Genomic DNA, 9672 nt, shown 5'->3' with positions numbered 1-9672 from the left:
ATTTTGCACACTGAATCCTTCCATTTTGCTTTCTGAATCATCATCATCTAGAACGCGTGTTAGGCAATGTTATTTTGGAACATTATTCCGTAGATAGCATTTAGGGCCTTGATTCATACCTCTAATTTTTTTCTTTATGTTTAATGATTTTTTAATGATATGACTGTCTACTGAAGATAGCAATCATGCCGGGTTTATATGAGACAAAAAGTAATTTTTTGCGTACTGAATAAATGAATCATCATTGTTTTTTTTTGTTTTGTTTTCTTTTTGTTTTTTTTGTTTTGTTTTGTCTTTTTGTTTTGTTTATTTTTTTCTTTCCTTCATGTTCCTAATAATCTCTGCTATATAAGTGCCGATTTAAATTTTGGTCAACTTCTTCATTTTAACATTTCTTTATAGCTTTGCATTCGGCCTAACGCCGATTTTTTTCTAGGCGCTTGGCAAAGTAATGCCGTTTTACCGGCCTCAGGATTTTTCGCACTGAATCCTTTCATTTTGCCTTCTGAATCATCATCATCTAGAACGCGTGTTAGGCAATGTTATTTTGGAACATTATTATTTTGAATGTTTTTTGCTTTCCTTGCTATCTTCTGTAGATAGCATTTAGGGCTTTGATTCATACCTCTAATTTTTTTCTTTATGTTTAATGATTTTTTAATGATATGACTGTCTACCAAAGATAGCAATCATGCCGGGTTTATATGAGACAAAAAGTAATCATCATTGTTTTTTGTTTTGTTTCGTTTTTGTTTTTGTTTTTGTTTTTGTTTTTGTTTTTGTTTTTGTTTTGTTTTTGTTTTTGTTTTGTTTTTGTTTTGTTTTTGTTTTGATTTTTGTTTTGTTTATTATTTTCTTTCCTTCATGTTTCCAATAATCTCTGCTATGTAAGTGTCGTTTTAAATTTTGGTCAACTTCTTCATTTTAACATTTCTTTATAGCTTTGCATTCGGCTTAATGCCGATTTTTTTCATAGGCGCGTGGCAAATTAATGCCGTTTTACCGGCCTCGGATTTTGCGCACTGAATCCTCCCATTTTGCCTTCTGAATCATCATCATCATCTAGAACGCGTGTTAATCAATGTTATTTTGGAACATTGTTATTTTGAATGTTTTTGCTTTCCTTCATTTCCTTGCTATCTTCTGTAGATAGCATTTAGGGCCTTGATTCATACCTCTAATTTTTTTCTTTATGTTTAATGATTTTTTTATGATATGACTGTCTACCAAAGATAGCAATCATGCCGGGTTTATATGAGATAAAAAGTAATCATCATTGTTTTTTGTTTTGTTTTTGTTTTGTTTTTGTTTTGTTTTTGTTTTGTTTTTGTTTTGATTTTTGTTTTGTTTATTATTTTCTTTCCTTCATGTTCCCAATAATCTCTGCTATAAGTGCCGTTTTAAATTTTGGTCAACTTCTTCATTTTAATATTTCTTTATAGCTTTGCATTCGGCCTAACGCCGATTTTTTTCTAGGCGCGCGGCAAATTAATGCCGTTTTACCGGCCTCGGGATTTTTCGCACTGAATCCTCCCATTTTGCCTTCTGAATCATCATCATCTAGAACACGTGTTAGGCAATGTTATTTTGGAACATTATTATTTTGAATGTTTTTTGCTTTCCTTGCTATCTTCTGTAGATAGCATTTTGATTGTTGTTTTGTTTATTATTTTCTTTCCTTCATGTTTCCAATAATCTCTGCTATAAGTGCCGTTTTAAATTTTGGTCAACTTCTTCATTTTAACATTTCTTTATAACTTTACATTCGGCCTAATGCCGATTTTTTTTCCTAGGCGCGCGGCAAATTAATGCCGTTTTACCAGCCTCGGGATTTTGCGCACTGAATCCTCCCATTTTGCCTTCTGAATCATCATCATCATCTAGAACGCGTGTTAGGCAATGTTATTTTGGAACATTATTATTTTGAATGTTTTTTGCTTTCCTTGCTATCTTCTGTAGATAGCATTTAGGCCTTGATTCATACCTCTAATTTTTTTTCTTTATGTTTAATGATTTTTAATGATATGACTGCCTACTGAAGATAGCAATCATGCCGGGTTTATATGAGACAAAAAGTAATTTTTTGCGAAATGAATAAATGAATCATCATTGTTTTTTTGTTTTGTTTTGTTTTTGTTTTCTTTTTGTTTTGCCTGTTTGTTTTGTTTATTATTTTCTTTCCTTCATGTTCCCAATAATCTCTGCTATATAAGTGCCATTTCAAATTTTGGTCAACTTCTTCATTTTAACATTTCTTTATAGCTTTGCATTCGGCCTAATGCCGATTTGTTTTCTAGGCGCGCGGCAAATTAAGGGGTATAATCCACGCGTCTAGGCGCGCGGCAAGTTAATGCCGTTTTACCGGCCTCGGGATTTTTCGCACTGAATCCTCCCATTTCGCCTTCTGAATCATCACCATCTAGAACGCGTGTTAGGCAATGTTATTTTGGAACATTATTATTTTGAATGCTTTTTTTTTTCATCTAGAACGCTTGTTTTTTGTTTTGTTTCGTTTTTGTTTTTGTTTGTGTTTGTGTTTTTGTTTTTGTTTTGTTTTTGTTTTGTTTTTGTTTTGTTTTTGTTTTGTTTTTGTTTTGTTTTTGTTTTGTTTTTGTTTTGTTTATTATTTTCTTTCCTTCATGTTTCCAATAATCTTTGCTATAAGTGCCGTTTTAAATGTTGGTCAACTTCTTCATTTTAATATTTCTTTATAGCTTTGCATTCGGCCTAATGCCGATTTTTTTTTTTCCTAGGCGCGCGGCAAATTAATGCCGTTTTACAGGCCTCGGGATTTTGCGCACTGAATCCCCCCATTTTGACTTCTGAATCATCATCATCTAGAACGCGTGTTAGGCAATGTTATTTTGGAACATTATTATTTTGAATGTTTTTTGCTTTCCTTCATTTCCTTGCTATCCTCTGTAGATAGCATTTAGGGCCTTGATTCATACCTCTAATTTTTTTCTTTATGTTTAATGATTTTTTAATGATATGACTGTCTACCAAAGATAGCAATCATGCCGGGTTTATATGAGATAAAAAGTAATCATCATTGTTTTTTGTTTTGTTTTGTTTTTGTTTTGTTTTTGTTTTGATTTTTGTTTTGTTTATTATTTTCTTTCCTTCATGTTTCCAATAATCTCTGCTATAGGTGCCGATTTAAATTTTGGTCAACTTCTTCATTTTAACATTTCTTTATAGCTTTGCATTCGGCCTAACGCCGATTTTTTTTCTAGGCGCGTGGCAAAGTAATGCCGTTTTACCGGCCTCGGGATTTTTTTTCGCACTGAATCCTTTCATTTTGCCTTCTGAATCATCATCATCTAGAACGCGTGTTAGGCAATGTTATTTTGGAACATTATTATTTTGAATGTTTTTTGCTTTCCTTGCTATCTTCTGTAGATAGCATTTAGGGCTTTGATTCATACCTCTAATTTTTTTCTTTATGTTTAATGATTTTTTAATGATATGACTGTCTACCAAAGATAGCAATCATGCCGGGTTTATATGAGACAAAAAGTAATCATCATTGTTTTTTGTTTTGTTTCGTTTTTGTTTTTGTTTTTGTTTTGTTTTTGTTTTGTTTTTGTTTTGTTTTTGTTTTGTTTTGTTTTTGTTTTGTTTTTGTTTTGTTTTTGTTTTGTTTTTGTTTTGTTTTTGTTTTGTTTTTGTTTTGATTTTTGTTTTGTTTATTATTTTCTTTCCTTCATGTTTCCAATAATCTTTGCTATAAGTGCCGTTTTGAATTTTGGTCAACTTCTTCATTTTAATATTTCTTTATAGCTTTGCATTCGGCTTAATGCCGATTTTTTCTAGGCGCGTGGCAAATTAATGCCGTTTTACCGGCCTCGGGATTTTGCGCACTGAATCCTCCCATTTTGCCTTCTGAATCATCATCATCATCTAGAACGCGTGTTAGGCAATGTTATTTTGGAACATTGTTATTTTGAATGTTTTTGCTTTCCTTCATTTCCTTGCTATCTTCTGTAGATAGCATTTAGGCGCCTTGATTCATACCTCTAATTTTTTTCTTTATGTTTAATGATTTTTTAATGATATGACTGTCTACCAAAGATAGCAATCATGCCGGGTTTATATGAGATAAAAAGTAATCATCGTTGTTTTTTGTTTTGTTTTTGTTTTGTTTTTGTTTTGATTTTTGTTTTGTTTATTATTTTCTTTCCTTCATGTTTCCAATAATTTCTGCTATAAGTGCCGTTTTAAATTTTGGTCAACTTCTTCATTTTAACATTTCTTTATAGCTTTGCATTCGGCCTAATGCCGATTTTTTTCCTAGGCGCGCGGCAAATTAATGCCGTTTTACCGGCCTCGGGATTTTGCGCACTGAATCCTTCCATTTTGCCTTCTGAATCATCATCATCTAGAACGCGTGTTAGGCAATGTTATTTTGGAACATTATTATTTTGAATGCTTTTTGCTTTCCTTGCTATCTTCTGTAGATAGCATTTAGGGCCTTGATTCATACCTCTAATTTTTTTTCTTTATGTTTAATGATTTTTTAATGATATGACTGTCTACTGAAGATAGCAATCATGCCGGGTTTATATGAGACAAAAAGTAATTTTTTGCGTACTGAATAAATGAATCATCATTGTTTTTTTGTTTTGTTTTTGTTTTCTTTTTGTTTTGCCTTTTTGTTTTGTTTATTATTTTTTCTTTCCTTCATGTTCCCAATAATCTCTGCTATATAAGTGCCGTTTTAAATTTTGGTCAACTTCTTCATTTTAACATTTCTTTATAGCTTTGCATTCGGCCTAACGCCGATTTTTTTTTTCTAGGCGCGCGGCAAATTAATGCCGTTTTACCGGCCTTGGGATTTTTAGCACTGAATCCTCCCATTTTGCCTTCTGAATCATCATCATCTAGAACGCGTGTTAGGCAATGTTATTTTGGAACATTATTATTTTGAATGTTTTTTGCTTTCCTTGCTATCTTCTGTAGATAGCATTTAGGGCCTTGATTCATACCTCTAATTTTTTTCTTTATGTTTAATGATTTTTTAATGATATGACTGTCTACCAAAGATAGCAATCATGCCGGGTTGATATGAGACAAAAAGTAATCATCATTGTTTTTTTGTTTTGTTTTTGTTTTCTTTTTGTTTTGCCTTTTTGTTTTGTTTATTATTTTCTTTCCTTCATGTTCCCAATAATCTCTGCTATATAAGTGCCGTTTTAAATTTTGGTCAACTTCTTCATTTTAACATTTCTTTATAGCTTTGCATTCGGCCTAACGCCGATTTTTTTCTAGGCGCGCGGCAAATTAATGCCGTTTTACCGGCCTCGGGATTTTTCGCACTGAATCCTCCCATTTTGCCTTCTGAATCATCATCATCATCATCTAGAACGCGTGTTAGGCAATGTTATTTTGGAACATTATTATTTTGAATGTTTTTTTGCTTTCCTTGCTATCTTCTGTAGATAGCATTTAGGGCCTTGATTCATACCTCTAATTTTTTTCTTTATGTTTAATGTTTTTTTTATTGATATGGCTGTCTACCGAAGATAGCAATCATGCCGGGTTTATATGAGACAAAAAGTAATTTTTTGCGTACTGAATGAATGAATCATCATTGTTTTTTGTTTTGTTTTGTTTTTGTTTTCTTTTTTGTTTTGCTTTTTGTTTTGTTTATAATTTTCTTTCCTTCATGTTCCCAATAATCTCTGCTATAAGTGCCGTTTTAAATTTTGGTCAACTTTTTCATTTTAACATTTCTTTATAGCTTTACATTCGGCCTAATGCCGATTTTTTTTCCTAGGCGCGCGGCAAATTAATGCCGTTTTACAGGCCTCGGGATTTTGCGCACTGAATCCCCCCATTTTGCCTTCTGAATCATCATCATCTAGAACACGTGTTAGGCAATGTTATTTTGGAACATTATTATTTTGAATGTTTTTTGCTTTCCTTGCTATCTTCTGTAGATAGCATTTTGATTTTTGTTTTGTTTATTATTTTCTTTCCTTCATGTTTCCAATAATCTCTGCTATAAGTGCCGTTTTAAATTTTGGTCAACTTCTTCATTTTAACATTTCTTTATAACTTTACATTCGGCCTAATGCCGATTTTTTTTCTAGGCGCGCGGCAAATTAATGCCGTTTTACCAGCCTCGGGATTTTGCGCACTGAATCCTCCCATTTTGCCTTCTGAATCATCATCATCATCTAGAACGCGTGTTAGGTAATGTTATTTTGGAACATTATTATTTTGAATGTTTTTTGCTTTCCTTGCTATCTTCTGTAGATAGCATTTAGGAATTGATTCATACCTCTAATTTTTTTTTCTTTATGTTTAATGATTTTTTAATGATATGACTGCCTACTGAAGATAGCAATCATGCCGGGTTTATATGAGACAAAAAGTAATTTTTTGCGAAATGAATAAATGAATCATCATTGTTTTTTTGTTTTGTTTTGTTTTGTTTTCTTTTTTGTTTTGCCTGTTTGTTTTGTTTATTATTTTCTTTCCTTCATGTTCCCAATAATCTCTGCTATATAAGTGCCATTTTAAATTTTGGTCAACTTCTTCATTTTAACATTTCTTTATAGCGTTGCATTCGGCCTAATGCCGATTTGTTTTCTAGGCGCGCGGCAAATTAAGGGGTATAATCCACGCGTCTAGTACGCACTCGTTTCTAACTGAAATTTCTGTGAAATCTTGTCCGCGCAGTTCTTGGCGCCACGCTCGCGTCAAACTAAAAACTGCGTGGAGTGTGCGCCAGGCGCTGGTAAGAAGTTCAGCTACGCGAGAGTACCATGTTTTTATCGCCATTTACCGGTACCAGTGATTTTTGTAAAAGAAAGAAAGATAAACAAAGAAGGAAAGAAATAACTAAAGAAAGAAATCAAAAAAGTTCAGGAGTGAAAGAAAGAAAGAAAGAAAACTAATAAAAGGAAGAAAGAAAGAAAAGAGAAGGAATAAAAGGAAAAAAAAAAAAAGAAAGACAAAGTGAAATAAAAGAAATAAAGGAAACTGAAAAAATTGATGTAATCAATCAAATAAATAACAACGACAGAAAGAAGTGAGAAAGAATAAGAAGAAGAAAGGAAACGAAAACAAAACAAAGACAGAAGAAGGAAAGGTAAGAAAGAAGGAAGACAGAATCAAATAATGAGGGAAAATAAAGATAAAATAATAATCAAGATAACAAAATATATAGACCTAGGCATAATTAGACTAGGGCGAGCCCATTTCAGAAAAAAAAAAAATGTATTATTTCATGGAAAAGAAAATTATGATGTAATTAAATGGTATTAGCGTTACACATCTCTCATTTGGTTACCTATAAAGTGTAACTTCGTAATGTAATGTAACACAATTTAACTCAATTTTTGTAACGGCTGGGCAAGTGGAAATCAATAATACGTAAAAATAATATAATTATTATAAAACTAGGTCTATATTTTTTTTCTTATGCATACTGTCCATTTAAACAGGCACAGTAGGCCTACGAAAAAATATATAAAAGGGGTGATATCAAACGGCCTTTTTATTTGTCTTATTAACTAGTATTATATAACTTATTTATTATAAAGTAGTTTCTTATTTTACTGATTATTAATATAATGAAATTATTTCAATAGTATTTTAAGGTAAAATTCTGTAATTTGAAATATATATCACATGAAGTCAATTTTATTTTTTTAATAAAATGGCTATTTTCACATCTGACTTCGCGTGCAACTGACTTTATAACTTAATGATAAAACGAGAATGATAAGTAGATCGAACCAGGTTGCCCCAGCAAACACAAAAAAACGTTAAAATATTTTAAACATTTGGGTTTTGATTTAAGTAAATTAAATGTCGGGTTATATAAAGGTTATGAAAACATTTTAATACGTTTTGTATGAAAACACAATACAATAATATTTCTAAATTATTGTTTTCAAAGTGTTATTGTAAAAAATATGTTTTGCCAAATATTTTGTCAACACTAAAATAACATTATGTTAGAATGTTTGCAGTATAACGTTTTTGAGTGTTTTGAAAACGTTTTATACCCTTTATAACCCTTTAAATAACCCGACATTTAAACGTTTGCAACCTTTTCTAACCTTTGCGAATGATGTCGAAAATGTTTTGTGTTTGCTGAGTATACATACCCAAAATGAGATGATATTTGAGTAATATTAATATCATTCTAAACATGATAAATAACGGGATCCGCTAATATTTAAGTTAATAAATAAAGACCTATTCAGTGATAGCCTGCAAAAAATTAACATTGTTTATAAATTGCATAGGAGTGAAGAATAAGTCATTAAAGTTGTCATAGGTAGGCCTACAAGTATTTTTGCTATGCAAAACAACGAGAAAAAACGGCAGCATTGACAAAGTTCAAATTCAATTCAATTTGAAATTACAGATTTATGTAAAATATCTCATTTTGTTTGTTGGCGCATGGCTTAACCACTTTTGGTTTTCGATTTATAAAGAACTTTTGAATCAAGAGGGTTAATAAAACCGAAGAAAATCACCCCACTGTCATGTTGCAAGTGTTTGCGATATCACCTGCATACGCGGACAATTTAGCGCGTATGAGCTGCGACAAGTTTTTTGCGAGTAACGCGCTATGATATCGGACTGGTATTTTGAACCAAAAAATATGCCATTTCTGCTCAAATTGCGAAAAGAGTAACTCCGTGACCCCTAATTTTTATTAGCTTTAATGAAATATCCTATCAGTGCGCATATTATATCAAAAAATAAGCAAAATTGTTCCGGTAGATTTTTTGTTATAATCGAAAACATGTCTAAAATTGCCATTTTCCCATAGACGCCTGTACTAATTTTTCCCCAAAACAGCATTTTTAAAATGGTTATTTCTCGAAAACTAACTCCGTGACCCCTCTTTTTTATTTTAGATATTCGAAGTATATCGATGAAATTTAATTGGTACGAAGTTTAAGAAAAATTGTTCGGCGGGATCTTGTATGGATTATACCCCTTAATGCCGTTTTACCGGCCTCGGGATTTTGCGCACTGAATCCTCCCATTTTGCCTTCTGAATCACCATCATCTAGAACGCGTGTTAGGCAATGTTATTTTGGAACATTATTATTTTGAATGCTTTTTGCTTTCCTTGCTATCTTCTGTATATAGCATTTAGGGCCTTGATTCATACCTCTAATTTGTTTCTTTATGTTTAATGATTTTTTTAATGACATGACTGTCTACTGAAGATAGCAATCATGCCGGGCCTTGATCCATACCTCTAATTTTTTTCTTTATGTTTAATGATTTTTTAAGGGATCTAAAATGAGCGTTTATTGCGTTTCGACAGTATTTTTGTGGGACATGAGAGCACCTCAGACCTATCGAATTGCATTCTGAATACGAAGCATGTCTTTCTGATATCAAATAATTTTCATTTTTGAAAATCACAATATAATACAAATTTTATGACAAATTATAAAAATTTGATATTTTTCAAATTTTGATATATAACAGTCCTCGAAGTAAATTATATAAATCTAATGATATATTCTTAAAGTGTATGTAGCAGGGAGGAAAAGCCGACGGTCAATTGAAAATTTTGACCTTTCATATTGAAAGATATAGATTTTTTCCCAAAAAGACCTATTTTTTTGGTGTTTTGGGAAAAAATCCATATCTTCAATACGAAAGGTCAAAATTTTCAATTGATCGTCG

This window comes from Amphiura filiformis, chromosome 17 (genome assembly GCF_039555335.1).
Source record: "Amphiura filiformis chromosome 17, Afil_fr2py, whole genome shotgun sequence".
Classification (NCBI taxonomy): Eukaryota; Metazoa; Echinodermata; class Ophiuroidea; order Amphilepidida; family Amphiuridae; genus Amphiura; species Amphiura filiformis.
This window is presented reverse-complemented; position numbering follows the sequence as displayed.